Source organism: Somniosus microcephalus, unplaced genomic scaffold (assembly GCF_052327205.1).
Source record: "Somniosus microcephalus isolate GS21.2 unplaced genomic scaffold, FLI_Smic_1.0 unresolved_chr7, whole genome shotgun sequence".
NCBI classification, from domain to species: Eukaryota; Metazoa; Chordata; class Chondrichthyes; order Squaliformes; family Somniosidae; genus Somniosus; species Somniosus microcephalus.
In genome coordinates this window covers 42,604,036-42,619,015 of record NW_028225185.1, presented here as the reverse complement: position 1 = coordinate 42,619,015, position 14,980 = coordinate 42,604,036, and the positions used below count along the sequence as shown (strand labels likewise).

General features: G+C 65.5%; 1 protein-coding gene across 1 annotated transcript in view; it reads left to right on the top strand.

Annotated features, from left to right (window-relative positions):
* The first annotated feature begins 1,303 nt into the window (after nucleotides 1-1,303).
* Nucleotides 1,304-14,980, top strand: part of pcsk1nl (proprotein convertase subtilisin/kexin type 1 inhibitor, like) — a 37,553-nt gene continuing 23,876 nt past the window's right edge. The window contains exon 1 of the mRNA XM_085979048.1: nucleotides 1,304-1,406. The gene's annotated coding sequence lies outside the window, so the exon portion shown is untranslated. The remainder of the gene's footprint in view (nucleotides 1,407-14,980) is intronic.

Genomic DNA, 14,980 nt, shown 5'->3' with positions numbered 1-14,980 from the left:
CCTCAGTCCTGCCACTCCGACATTGCGGCGCTCCCTCAGTACTGCCCCTCCGACAGTGCGGCGCACCCTCAGTACTGCTCCTCCGACAGTACGGCACTCCCTCAGTACTGCCCCTCCGACAGTGGGACAATCCCTCAGTGCTGCCCCTCCGACAGTGCGGCGCTCCCTCAGTACTGCCCCTCCGACAATGCGGCGCTCCCTCAGTACTGCCCCTCCGACAGTGCGGCACTCCCTCAGTACTGCTCCTCCGACAGTGCGGCGCTCCCTTAGTACTGCCACTCCGACAGTGCGGCGCTCCCTCAGTCCTGTCCCTCCGACAGTGCGGCGCTCCCTCAGTACTGCCCATCCGACAGTGCGGCGCTCCCTCAGTACCGCCCCTCCGACAGTGCGGCGCTCCCTCAGTACCGACCCTCCGACAGTGCTGCGCTCCCTCCGTACTGCCCCTCTGTCAGTGCGGCGCTGTGGTAAGCCACGTTCACTATCGTATCACTGTTAGTAGTTAGCACTGTTCACCACTGTTCGTTATAACTGTATCACTGACCACTATTGTATCACGGTACGAGGTCGCCTCTTGCCACACTGCTATACCTGGGATGACCACTGCCGACTCCGCCTTGGCTCCACCCACCAGGCCAGGTATAAAGGTGAGCGACTGGCTGGTATTCCTCCTGCTTGGATCGGATCACCCACGAGAGTGGGCTCTGTTATTTAGTCAATAAAAACCTTTAGTCACCTTCGTAACTCTTCGCCTTTTATTGGAGGAATTGATAGGTATATCAATTTTATTGACTAAATTTAATGATGTCCGACAACGAGTCACAACCGGCGGAGGAGCCACCAGCGCAGCTCCCAGGAGCTCAGCCACACCAGCCAGCTTGGCTGCGAGCCCTCAGACCGCCGTACCTGGACCTGAACCCACGAGCAGCAAACTCAGCCGCAGACTTTAAACACTGGCTGGTCTGCTTCGAATCATACCTGAGAGAATCCAGCGTCCCTCAGGCATCCAAACTAAGTGTCCTGCAGGCACAACTGAGCCCGAGAGTATACACTCTCATCGAGGACATGACTACCTACGAGACCGCCATCAACCTGCTGAAACAGAAGTACCGGACCCCGGTAAACTACATGTACGCTAGGCACCTCCTAAGATCACGGCCGCAACAGCCAGGAGAATCAGTAGCCGAATTCTCACAGGCGCTATATGCACTCGCCAGGAACTGTGACTTTAAATCGGTGTCGGCAGCCGAAAATACTGAAGAGAATATCCGCGACGCATTCCTGAAAGGCCTACGGTCCGAGTACTCACGGCAAAGACTGCTGGAAGCTAAAGACCTCAGCATGGAAAAAGCTGAAGCCCTCGCTATCTCCCTGGAAGTGGCCCACCAAGATCAGGAAGCATTCACCAGGTACTGCTCGCGACCCTGGGACTCGGGCCCGACCCCTACCACAGCACCCTTCCCAGCGCCGCCCCCGGGACCTACCTCTGCGTCGGCGTCCCGGACCCGACCGGCCCCGCCACCCCCGGCACCGGCCCCGACATCGGGCATCCGCGATCGGGCCGCCGGCTGTTATTTTTGTGGCCAGGAGAAGCACCCGAGGTCGCGCTGCCCAGCCAAGAACTCCATATGCAAAACCTGCCTGAAGAAAGGCCGCTTCTCCAAGGCCTGCAGGAGCTGATCCTCAGAGGCCAGCAGTGCCGCATGCGAACTATGGGGGCGGCCATCTTCGTTTAGGGCAACTGAGGCCAGCATCCCCACACATGAGTCATGGGGGCGGCCATCTTTGTTTAGGGCAACTGAGGCCAGCATCCCCACACATGAGTCATGGGGGCGGCCATCTTTGTTTAGGGCAACTGAGGCCAGCATCCCCACACATGAGTCATGGGGCGGCCATCTTTGATTAAGGCAACCGACCCCAATAGTGCCTCATGTGAGCTACGGGGGCAGCCATCTTCTCCGTCATTTTGCCCTACCTCGTGGGAGACGCAATTTTACTCACCACGCCTGACCGCCTCGCCCGCAGATGACAACGACTCGCTCAGCTAGTACTCCCCCTCCGACAGTGCGGCGCTCCCTCAGTACTGCCCATCCGACAGTGCGGCGCTCCCTCAGTACTCCCCCTCCGACAGTGGGACACTCCCTCAGTACTGCCCCTCCGACAGTGGGACACTCCCTCAGTACTGCCCCTCCGACAGTGGGACGCTCCCTCAGTACTGCCCCTCCGACAGTGCGGCGCTCCCTCAGTACTGCCCCTCCGACAGTGCGGCGCTCCCTCAGTACCGCCCCTCCGACAGTGCGGCGCTCCCTCAGTACTGCCCCTCCGACAGTGCGGCACTCCCACAGTACTGCCCCTCCGACAGTGCGGCGCTCCCTCAGTACCGCCCCTCCGACAGTGCGGCGCTCCCTCAGTACCGCCCCTCCGACAGTGCGGCGCTCCCTCAGTACTGCCCCTCCGACAGTGCGGCGCTCCCTCAGTACTGCCCCTCCGACAGTGCGGCACTCCCACAGTACTGCCCCTCCGACAGTGCAGCGCTCCCTCAGTACTGCCCCTCCGACAGTGCGGCGCTCCATCAGTACTGCCCCTCCGACAGTGCGGCGCTCCCTCAGTACTGCCCCTCCGACAGTGCGGCGCTCCCTCAGTGCTGCCCCTCCGACAGTGCGGCGCTCCCTCAGTACTGCCCCTCCTACAGTGCGGCGCTCCCTCAGTACTGCCCCTCCGACAGTGCGGCGCTCCCTCAGTACTGCCCCTCCGACAGTGCGGCTCTCCCTCAGTACTCCCCCTCCGACAGTGCGGCGCTCCCTCAGTACTGCCCCTCTGACAGTGCGGCGCTCCCTCAGTACTCCCCCTCCGACAGTGCGGCGCTCCCTCAGTACTCCCCCTCCGACAGTGCGGCGCTCCCTCAGTACTGCCCCTCCGACAGTGCGGCGCTCCCTCAGTACTACCCCTCTGACAGTGCGGCGCTCCCTCAGTACCGCCCCTCTGTCAGTGCGGCGCTCCCTCAGTACTGCCCCTCCGACAGTGCGGCGCTCCCTCAGTACTGCCCCTCCGACAGTGCGGCGCTCCCTCAGTACCGCCCCTCTGTCAGTGCGGCGCTCCCTCAGTACTGCCCCTCCGACAGTGCGGCGCTCCCTCAGTACTGCCCCTCCGACAGTGCGGTGCTCCCTCAGTACTGCCCCTCCGACAGTGCGGCGCTCCCTCAGTACTGCCCCTCCGACAGTGCGGCGCTCCCTCAGTACTGCCCCTCCGACAGTACTGTGCTCCCTCAGTACCGCCCCTCCGACATCGCAGCGCTCCCTCAGTACTACCCCTCCGACAGCGCAGCGCTCCCTCAGTACCGCCCCTCCGACAATGCAGCACTCCCTCAGTACCGCCCCTCCGACAGTGCGGCGCTCCCTCAGTACTGCCCCTCCGACAGTGCAGCACTCCCTCAGTACTGCTACACTGACAGTGCGGCACGCCCTCTGTACTGCTCCTCCGACATTGCAGCACTCCCTCAGTACCGCCCCTCCGACAGTGCGGCACTCCCTCAGCACTGCCCCTCTGACAGTGCAGCACTCCCTCCGTACTGCCACTCCGACAGTGCGGCGCTGCCTCAGTACTGCCCCTCTGACAGTGCGGCACTCCATCAGTACTGCCCCTCCGACAGTGCGGCACTCCCTCAGTACTGCCACTCCGACAGTGCAGCGCTCCCTCAGTACTGTCCCTCCGACATTGCAGCACTCCCTCAGTACTGCCACTCTGACAGTGCGGCGCTCCCTCAGTACTGTCCCTCCGACAGTGCGGCACTCCCACAGTACTGCCCCTCCGACAGTGCGGCGCTCCCTCAGTACTGCCCCTCCGACAGTGCGGCACTCCCACAGTACTGCCCCTCCGACAGTGCAGCGCTCCCTCAGTACTGCCCCTCCGACAGTGCGGCGCTCCATCAGTACTGCCCCTCCGACAGTGCGGCGCTCCCTCAGTACTGCCCCTCCGACAGTGCGGCGCTCCCTCAGTGCTGCCCCTCCGACAGTGCGGCGCTCCCTCAGTACTGCCCCTCCTACAGTGCGGCGCTCCCTCAGTACTGCCCCTCCGACAGTGCGGCGCTCCCTCAGTACTGCCCCTCCGACAGTGCGGCTCTCCCTCAGTACTCCCCCTCCGACAGTGCGGCGCTCCCTCAGTACTGCCCCTCTGACAGTGCGGCGCTCCCTCAGTACTCCCCCTCCGACAGTGCGGCGCTCCCTCAGTACTCCCCCTCCGACAGTGCGGCGCTCCCTCAGTACTGCCCCTCCGACAGTGCGGCGCTCCCTCAGTACTACCCCTCTGACAGTGCGGCGCTCCCTCAGTACCGCCCCTCTGTCAGTGCGGCGCTCCCTCAGTACTGCCCCTCCGACAGTGCGGCGCTCCCTCAGTACTGCCCCTCCGACAGTGCGGCGCTCCCTCAGTACCGCCCCTCTGTCAGTGCGGCGCTCCCTCAGTACTGCCCCTCCGACAGTGCGGCGCTCCCTCAGTACTGCCCCTCCGACAGTGCGGCGCTCCCTCAGTACTGCCCCTCCGACAGTGCGGCGCTCCCTCAGTACTGCCCCTCCGACAGTGCGGCGCTCCCTCAGTACTGCCCCTCCGACAGTACTGTGCTCCCTCAGTACCGCCCCTCCGACATCGCAGCGCTCCCTCAGTACTACCCCTCCGACAGCGCAGCGCTCCCTCAGTACCGCCCCTCCGACAATGCAGCACTCCCTCAGTACCGCCCCTCCGACAGTGCGGCGCTCCCTCAGTACTGCCCCTCCGACAGTGCAGCACTCCCTCAGTACTGCTACACTGACAGTGCGGCACGCCCTCTGTACTGCTCCTCCGACATTGCAGCACTCCCTCAGTACCGCCCCTCCGACAGTGCGGCACTCCCTCAGCACTGCCCCTCTGACAGTGCAGCACTCCCTCCGTACTGCCACTCCGACAGTGCGGCGCTGCCTCAGTACTGCCCCTCTGACAGTGCGGCACTCCATCAGTACTGCCCCTCCGACAGTGCGGCACTCCCTCAGTACTGCCACTCCGACAGTGCAGCGCTCCCTCAGTACTGTCCCTCCGACATTGCAGCACTCCCTCAGTACTGCCACTCTGACAGTGCGGCGCTCCCTCAGTACTGTCCCTCCGACAGTGCGGCGCTGCCTCAGTACTGCCCCTCTGACAGTGCGGCGCTCCCTCAGTTCCGCCCCTCCGACAGTGCGGCGCTCCCTCAGTACTGCCCCTCCGATAGTGCGGCGCTCCCTCAGTACTGCCCCTCCGACAGTGCGGTGCTCCCTCAGTACCGCCCCTCCGACAGTGCAGCACTTCCTCAGTACCGGCCCTCCGACCGTGCGCCGCTCCCTCAGTACTGCCCCTCCGACACTGCAACATTCCCTCAGTTCTGACAGTGCGGTGCGCCCTCAGTTCTGCCCCTCCGACAGTGCGGCACTCCCTCAGTACTGCCACTCCGACATTGCGGCGCTCCCTCAGTACTGCCCCTCCAACAGTGCAGCACTCCCTCAGTACTGCCCCTCCGACAGTGCGGCGAACCCTCAGTACTGCTCCTCCGACAGTACGGCACTCCCTCAGTACTGCCCCTCCGACAGTGGGACACTCCCTCAGTACTGCCCCTCCGACAGTGCGGCGGTCCCTCAGTACTGCCCCTCCGACAATGCGGCGCTCCCTCAGTACTGCCCCTCCGACAGTGCGGCACTCCCTCAGTACTGCCACTCCTACAGTGCGGCACTCCCTCAGTACTGCCCCTCCGACAGTGCAGCACTCCCTCAGTATTGCCACTCTGACAGTGCGGCGCTCCCTCAGTACTGCTCCTCCGACAGTGCGGCGCTCCCTTACTACTGCCCCTCCGACAGTGCGGCGCTTCCTCAGTACTGCTCCTCTGACAGTGCGACACTCCCTCAGTACTGCCCCTCCGACAGTGCAGCACTCCCTCAGTACTCCCACTCTAACAGTGCGGCATGCCCTCAGTACTGCTCCTCCGACAGTGCGGCACCACCTCAGTACTGCCCCTCCGACAGTGCGGCACTCCCTCAGTACTGCCCCTCCGACAGTGCGGCGCTCCCTCAGTACTGACCCTCCGACAGGGCGGCACTCCCTCAGTACATGCCACTCCGACAGTGCAGCACTCCCTCAGTACTGCCATCTGACAATGCGGCGCTCCCTCAGTACCGCCCCTCCGACAGTGCGGCGCTCCCTCAGTACTGCCCCTCTGACAGTGCGGCGCTCCCTCAGTACTGCCCCTCCGACACTGCAGCACTCGCTCAGTACTGCCCCTCTGATAGTGCGGCGCTCCCTCAGTACTGCCCTTCCGACACTGCAGCACTCCCTCTGTACTGCCATCTGATAGTGCGGTGCGCCCTCAGTACTGCCCCTCCAGCAGTGCGGCGCTCCCTCAGTACTGCCCCTCCGACAGTGCGGCGCTCCCTCAGTGCAGCACTCCGTCAGTACTGCCCCTCTGACAGTGCGGCACTCCCTCAGTACTGCCACTCCGACAGTGCGGCGCTCCCTCAGTCCTGCCCCTCCAACAGTGCAGCACTCCCTCAGTACTGCCCCTCCGACAGTGGGACACTCCCTCAGTACTGCCCCTCCGACAGTGCGGCGCACCCTCAGTACCGCCCCTCCGACAGTGGGACACTCCCTCAGTACTGCCCCTCCGACAGTGGGACACTCCCTCAGTACTGCCCCTCCGACAGTGCGGCACTCCCTCGGTACTGCCACTCCGACAGTGTGGCGCGCCCTCAGTACTGCTGATCCGACAGTGCGGCGCTCCCTCAGTACTGCCCCTCCGACAGCGCAGCGCTCCCTCAGTACCGCCCCTCCGACAATGCAGCGCTCCCTCAGTACCGCCCCTCCGACAGTGCGGCGCTCCCTCAGTACTGCCCCTCCGACAGTGCCGCACTCCCTCAGTACTGCTACACTGACAGTGCGGCACGCCCTCTGTACTGCTCCTCCGACATTGCAGCACTCCCTCAGTACCGCCCCTCCGACAGTGCGGCGCTCCCTCAGTACTGCCCCTCCGACAGTGCGGCACTCCCTCAGCACTGCCCCTCCGACAGTGCGGCACTCCATCAGTACTGCCACTCCGACAGTGCGGCACTCCCTCAGTACTGCCACTCCGACAGTGCAGCGCTCCCTCAGTACTGTCCCTCCGACATTGCAGCACTCCCTCAGTACTGCCACTCTGACAGTGCGGCGCTCCCTCAGTACTGCCCCTCCGACAGTGCGGCGCTGCCTCAGTCCTGTCCCTCCGACAGTGCGGCGCTCCCTCAGTACTGCCCATCCGACAGTGCGGCGCTCCCTCAGTACCGCCCCTCCGACAGTGCTGCGCTCCCTCCGTACCGCCACTCTGTCAGTGCGGCGCTCCCTCAGCACTGCCCCTCCGACAGTGCGGCGCTCCCTCAGTACTGCCACTCCGACAGTGCAGCGCTCCCTCAGTACCGTCCCTCCGACATTGCAGCACTCCCTCAGTACTGCCACTCTGACAGTGCGGCGCTCCCTCAGTACTGCCCCTCCGACAGTGCGGCGCTGCCTCAGTCCTGTCCCTCCGACAGTGCGGCGCTCCCTCAGTACTGCCCATCCGACAGTGCGGCGCTCCCTCAGTACCGCCCCTCCGACAGTGCTGCGCTCCCTCCGTACTGCCCCTCCGACAGTGCAGCACTCCCTCAGGACTGCTACACTGACAGTGCGGCACGCCCTCTGTACTGCTCCGCCGACATTGCAGCACTCCCTCAGTACCGCCCCTCCGACAGTGCGGCGCTCCCTCAGTACTGCCCCTCCGACAGTGCGGCACTCCCTCAGCACTGCCCCTCCGACAGTGCGGCACTCCCTCCGTACTGCCACTCCGACAGTGCGGCGCTGCCTCAGTACTGCCCCTCTGACAGTGCGGCACTCCATCAGTACTGCCCCTCCGACAGTGCGGCACTCCCTCAGTACTGCCACTCCGACAGTGCAGCGCTCCCTCAGTACTGTCCCTCCGACATTGCAGCACTCCCTCAGTACTGCCACTCTGACAGTGCGGCGCTCCCTCAGTACTGCCCCTCCGACAGTGCGGCGCTGCCTCAGTACTGCCCCTCCGACAGTGCGGTGCTCCCTCAGTACTGCCCCTCTGACAGTGCGGCGCTCCCTCAGTTCCGCCCCTCCGACAGTGCGGCGCTGCCTCAGTACTGCCCCTCCGACAGTGCGGCGCTTCCTCAGTACTGCTCCTCTGACAGTGCGACACTCCCTCAGTACTGCCCCTCCGACAGTGCAGCACTCCCTCAGTACTCCCACTCTAACAGTGCGGCATGCCCTCAGTACTGCTCCTCCGACAGTGCGGCACTCCCTCAGTACTGCCCCTCCGACAGTGCGGCACTCCCTCAGTACTGCCCCTCCGACAGTGCGGCGCTCCCTCAGTACTGACCCTCCGACAGGGCGGCACTCCCTCAGTACATGCCACTCCGACAGTGCAGCACTCCCTCAGTACTGCCATCTGACAATGCGGCGCTCCCTCAGTACCGCCCCTCCGACAGTGCGGCGCTCCCTCAGTACTGCCCCTCCGACACTGCAGCACTCGCTCAATACTGCCCCTCTGACAGTGCGGCGCTCACTCAGTACTGCCCTTCCGACACTGCAGCACTCCCTCGGTACTGCCATCTGACAGTGCGGTGCGCCCTCAGTACTGCCCCTCCAGCAGTGCGGCGCTCCCTCAGTACTGCCCCTCCGACAGTGCGGCGCTCCCTCAGTGCAGCACTCCGTCAGTACTGCCCCTCTGACAGTGCGGCGCTCCCTCAGTACTGCCCCTCCGACAGTGCGGCGCTCCCTCAGTACCGCCCGTCCGACAGTGCGGCGCTCCCTCAGTATTGCCACACTGACAATGCGGCGCGCCCTCAGTACTGCTCCTCCGACAGTGCGGCATTCCCTCAGTACTGCCCCTCCGACAGTGCGGCACTCCGTCGGTACTGCCCCTCTGACAGTGCGGCGCTCCCTCAGTACTGCCACTCCGACAGTGCGGCGCTCCCTCAGTACCGCCCCCCCCGACAGTGCGGCGCTCCCTCAGTAGTGCCCCTCCGACATTGCGGCGCTCCCTCAGTACCGCCCATCCGACTGTGCGGCGCTCCCTCAGTACCGCCCCTCCAACAGTGCGGGGCTCCCTCAGTACTGCCCCTCCGACAGTGCAGCGCTCCCTCAGTACTGCCCCTCCGACAGTGCGGCGCTCCCTCAGTACCGCCCCTCCGACAGTGCGGCACTCCCTCAGTACCGCCCCTCCGACAGTGCGGCACTCCCTGAGTACTGCCCCTCCGACAGTGCGGCGCTCCCTCAGTACTGCCTCTCCGACAGTGCAGCACTCCCTCAGTACCGCCCCTCCGACAGTGCAGCGCGCCCTCAGTACTGCTCCTCCGACAGTGCGGCCCTCCCTCAGTACCGCCCCTCCGACAGTGCGGCACTCCCTCAGTACTGCCACTCCGACAGTGCGGCGCACCATCAGTACTGCTCCTCCGACAGTACGGCACTCCCTCAGTACTGCCCCTCCCACAGTGCGGCACTCCCTCAGTACCGCCCCTCCGACAGTGCGGCGCTCCCTCAGTACCGCCCCTCCGACAGTGCGACGCTCCCTCAGTACCGCCCCTCCGACAGTGCAGCTCTCCCTCAGTACTGCCCCTCCGACATTGCGGCGCGCCCTCAGTCCTGCCCCTCCGACAGTGCGGCGCTCCCTCAGTACCGCCCCTCCGACAGTGCGGCGTTCCCTCAGTACCACCCCTCCGACAGTGCGGCGCTCCCTCAGTACCGCCCCTCCGACAGTGCGGCGCTCCCTCAGTACTGCCCCTCCGACAGTGCGGCGCTCCCTCAGCACTGCCCCTCCAACAGTGCGGCACTCCCTCAGTACTGCCACTCCGACAGTGCGGCGCTCCCTCAGTACCACCCCTCCGACAGTGCTGCGCGCCCTCAGTACTGCCACTCCGACAGTGCGGTGCTCCCTCAGTACTGCCCCTCCGACAGTACAGCACTCGCTCAGTACTGCCCCTCTGACAGTGCGGCGCTCCCTCAGTACCGCCCCTCCGACAGTGCGGCGCTCCCTCAGTACTGCCCCTCCGACAGTGCGGCGCTCCCTCAGTACCGCCCCTCCGACAGTGCGGCGCTCCCTCAGTATTGCCACACTGACAATGCGGCGCGCCCTCAGTACTGCTCCTCCGACAGTGCGGCATTCCCTCAGTACTGCCCCTCCGACAGTGCGGCACTCCGTCGGTACTGCCCCTCTGACAGTGCGGCGCTCCCTCAGTACTGCCACTCCGACAGTGCGGCGCTCCCTCAGTACCGCCCCCCCGACAGTGCGGCGCTCCCTCAGTACTGCCCCTCCGACAGTGCGGCGCTCCCTCAGTACCGCCCCTCCGACTGTGCGGCGCTCCCTCAGTACCGCCCCTCCAACAGTGCGGGGCTCCCTCAGTACTGCCCCTCCGACAGTGCAGCGCTCCCTCAGTACTGCCCCTCCGACAGTGCGGCGCTCCCTCAGTACCGCCCCTCCGACAGTGCGGCACTCCCTCAGTACCGCCCCTCCGACAGTGCGGCACTCCCTCAGTACTGCCCCTCCGACAGTGCGGCGCTCCCTCAGTACCGCCCCTCCGACAGTGCGGCGCTCCCTCAGTATTGCCACACTGACAGTGCGGCGCGCCCTCAGCACTGCTCCTCCGACAGTGCGGCATTCCCTCAGTACTGCCCCTCCGACAGTGCGGCGCGCCCTCGGTACTGCCCCTCCGACAGTGCGGCCCTCCCTCAGTACTGCCCCTCCGACAGTGCGGCGCTCCCTCAGTACTGCCCCTCCGACAGTGCAGCGCTCCCTCAGTACTGCCCCTCCGACAGTGCGGCACTCCCTCAGTACTGCCCCTCCGACAGTGCGGCGCTCCCTCAGTACCGCCCCTCCGACAGTGCGGCGCTCCCTCAGTACTGCCCCTCTGACAGTGCTGTGCTCCCTCAGTACTGCCCCTCCGACAGTGCGGCGCTCCCTCAGTACCGCCCCTCCGACAGTACGGCACTCGCTCAGTACTGCCTCTCTGACAGTGCGGCGCTCCCTCAGTACTGCCCCTCCGACAGTGCGGCGCTCCCTCAGTACGGCCCCTCCGACAGTGCAGCACTCCCTCAGTACTGCCACTCTGAAAGTGTGGCGCACCATCAGTACTGCTCCTCCGACAGTACGGCACTCCCTCAGTACTGCCTCTCCGACAGTGCGACACTCCCTCAGTACCGCCCCTACGACAGTGTGGCGCTCCTTCAGTATTGCCCCTCCGAAAGTGCAGCACTCCCTCAGTACTGCCCCTCCGAAAGTGCAGCACTCCCTCAGTACTGCCCCTCCGACAGTGCGGCGCTCCCTCAGTACTGCCCCTCCGACAGTGCGGCACTCCCTCAGTACCGCCCCTCCGACAGTGCGGCGCTCCCTCAGTACCGCCCCTCCGACAGTGCAGTGCTCCCTCAGTACTGCCCCTCCGATAGTGCGGCGCTCCCTCAGTACCGCCCCTCCGACAGTGCAGCACTCCCTCAGTACTGCCCCTCTGACAGTGCGGCGCTCCCTCAGTACTGCCCTTCCGACACTGCAGCAATCCCTCAGCACTGCCCCTCCGACAGTGCGGCGCTCCCTCAGTACCGCCCCTCCGACAGTGCGGCGCTCCCTCAGTACTGCCCCTCCGTCAGTGCGGCACTCCCTCAGCACTGCCCCTCCGACAGTGCGGCGCTCCCTCAGTACTGCCACTCCGACAGTGCGGCGCTCCCTCAGTACTGCCCCTCCGACAGTGCAGCACTCCCTCAGTACTGCCACTCTGAAAGTGCGGCGCACCATCAGTACTGCTCCCCCGACAGTACGGCACTCCCTCAGTACTGCCTCTCCGACAGTGCGACACCCCCTCAGTACTGCCCCTCCGACAGCGTGGCGCTCCCTCAGTATTGCCCCTCCGAAGGTGCAGCACTCCCTCAGTACTGCCCCTCCGACAGTGCGGCACTCCCTCAGTACCGCCCCTCCGACAGTGCAGCGCTCCCTCAGTACTGCCCCTCCGACAGTGCGGCACTCCCTCAGTACCGCCCCTCCGACAGTGCAGTGCTCCCTCAGTACTGCCCCTCCGACAGTGCGGCGCTCCCTCAGTACGGCCCCTCCAACAGTGCAGCACTCCCTCAGTACTGCCCCTCCGACAGTGCGGCGCTCCCTCAGTACTGCCACTCTGAAAGTGCGACACTCCCTCAGTACTGCCCCTCCGACAGCGTGGCGCTCCCTCAGTACTGCCCCTCCGACAGTGCGGCACTCCCTCAGTACCGCCCCTCCGACAGTGCTGTGCTCCCTCAGTACCGCCCCTCCGACAGTGCAGTGCTCCCTCAGTACTGCCCCTCCGACAGTGCGGCGCTCCCTCAGTGCGGCCCCTCCAACAGTGCAGCACTCCCTCAGTCCTGCCTCTCCGACAGTGCGACACTCCCTCAGTACTGCCCCTCCGACAGCGTGGCGCTCCCTCAGTATTGCCCCTCCGAAAGTGCAGCACTCCCTCAGTACTGCCCCTCCGACAGTGCGGCGCTCCCTCAGTACCGCCCCTCTGACAGTGCTGTGCTCCCTCAGTACCGCCCCTCCGACAGTGCAGTGCTCCCTCAATACCGCCCCTCCGACAGTGCGGCGCTCCCTCAGTACCGCCCCTCCGACAATGCAGCACTCCCTCAGTCCCGCCCCTCCGACAGTGCGGCGCTCCCTCAGTACTGCCCCTCCGGCAGTGCGGCACTCCCTCAGCACTGCCCCTCCGACAGTGCGGCACTCCCTCAGTACTGCCACTCCGACAGTGCGGCACTCCCTCAGTACTGCCCCTCCGACAGTGCAGCACTCCCTCAGTACTGCTACACTGACAGTGCGGCGCGCCCTCTGTACTGCTCCTCCGACAGTGCGGCACTCCCTCAGCACTGCCCCTCCGACAGTGCGGCACTCCCTCAGTACTGCCACTCCGACAGTGCGGCGCTCCCTCAGTACTGCCCCTCCGACAGTGCAGCACTCCCTCAGTACTGCCATCTGCGAGTGCGTTGCGCCCTCAGTACTGCCCCTCTGACAGTGCGGCGCTGCCTCAGTACTGCCCCTCTGACAGTGCGGCACTCCATCAGTACTGCCCCTCCGACAGTGCGGCACTCCCTCAGTACTGCCCCTCCGACAGTGCGGCGCTCCCTCAGTACTGCCCCTCCGACAGATGGCACTCCCTCAGTACTGCCCCTCCGACAGTGCGACACTCCCTCAGTACTGCCCCTCCAACAGTGCGGCGCTGCCTCAGTACTCACCCTCCGACAGTGCGGCGCTCCCTCAGTACTGCCCCTCCGACAGTGCTGTGCTCCCTCAGTACCGCCCCTCCGACAGTGCGGCGCTCCCTCAGTACCGCCCCTCCGACAGTGCGGCGCTCCCTCAGTACTGCCCCTCCGACAGTGCGGCGCTCCCTCAGTACCGCCCCTCCGACAGTGCGGCGCTCCCTCGGTGCTGCCACTCCGACAGTGCGGCGCTCCCTTAGTCCTGTCCCTCCGACAGTGCGGTGCTCCCTCAGTACTGCCCATCCGACAGTGCGGCGCTCCCTCAGTACCGCCCCTCCGACAGTGCTGCGCTCCCTCCGTACCGCCCCTCTGTCAGTGCGGCGCTCCCTCAGTACTGCCCCTCCGACAGTGCGGCGCTCCCTCAGTACTGCCCCTCCGACAGTACTGTGCTCCCTCAGTACCGCCCCTCCGACATCGCAGTGCTCCCTCAGTACTACCCCTCCGACAGCGCAGCGCTCCCTTAGTACCGCCCCTCCGACAATGCAGCACTCCCTCAGTACCGCCCCTCCGACAGTGCGGCGCTCCCTCAGTACTGCCCCTCCGACAGTGCGGCACTCCCTCAGCACTGCTACACTGACAGTGCGGCGCGCCCTCTGTACTGCTCCTCCGACATTGCAGCACTCCCTCAGTACCGCCTCTCCGACAGTGCGGCGCTCCCTCAGTACTGCCCCTCCGACAGTGCGGCACTCCCTCAGCACTGCCCCTCCGACAGTGCTGCACTCCCTCAGTACTGCCACTCCGACAGTGCGGCGCTCCCTCAGTACTGCCCTTCCGACAGTGCAGCACTCCTTCAGTACTGCCATCTGCGAGTGCGGTGCGCCCTCAGTACTGCCCCTCTGACAGTGCGGCGCTGCCTCAGTACTGCCCCTCTGACAGTGCGGCACTCCATCAGTACTGCCCCTCCGACAGTGCGGCACTCCCTCAGTACTGCCACTCCGACAGTGCGGCGCTCCCTCAGTACTGCCCCTCCGACAGATGGCACTCCCTCAGTACTGCCCCTCCGACAGTGCGACACTCCCTCAGTACTGCCCCTCCAACAGTGCGGCGCTGCCTCAGTACTCACCCTCCGACAGTGCGGCGCTCCCTCAGTACTGCCCCTCCGACAGTGCTGTGCTCCCTCAGTACCGCCCCTCCGACAGTGCGGCGCTCCCTCAGTACCGCCCCTCCGACAGTGCGGCGCTCCCTCAGTACTGCCCCTCCGACAGTGCGGCGCTCCCTCAGTACCGCCCCTCCGACAGTGCGGCGCTCCCTCGGTGCTGCCACTCCGACAGTGCGGCGCTCCCTTAGTCCTGTCCCTCCGACAGTGCGGTGCTCCCTCAGTACTGCCCATCCGACAGTGCGGCGCTCCCTCAGTACCGCCCCTCCGACAGTGCTGCGCTCCCTCCGTACCGCCCCTCTGTCAGTGCGGCGCTCCCTCAGTACTGCCCCTCCGACAGTGCGGCGCTCCCTCAGTACTGCCCCTCCGACAGTACTGTGCTCCCTCAGTACCGCCCCTCCGACATCGCAGTGCTCCCTCAGTACTACCCCTCCGACAGCGCAGCGCTCCCTTAGTACCGCCCCTCCGACAATGCAGCACTCCCTCAGTACCGCCCCTCCGACAGTGCGGCGCTCCCTCAGTACTGCCCCTCCGACAGTGCGGCACTCCCTCAGCACTGCTACACTGACAGTGCGGCGCGCCCTCTGTACTGCTCCTCCG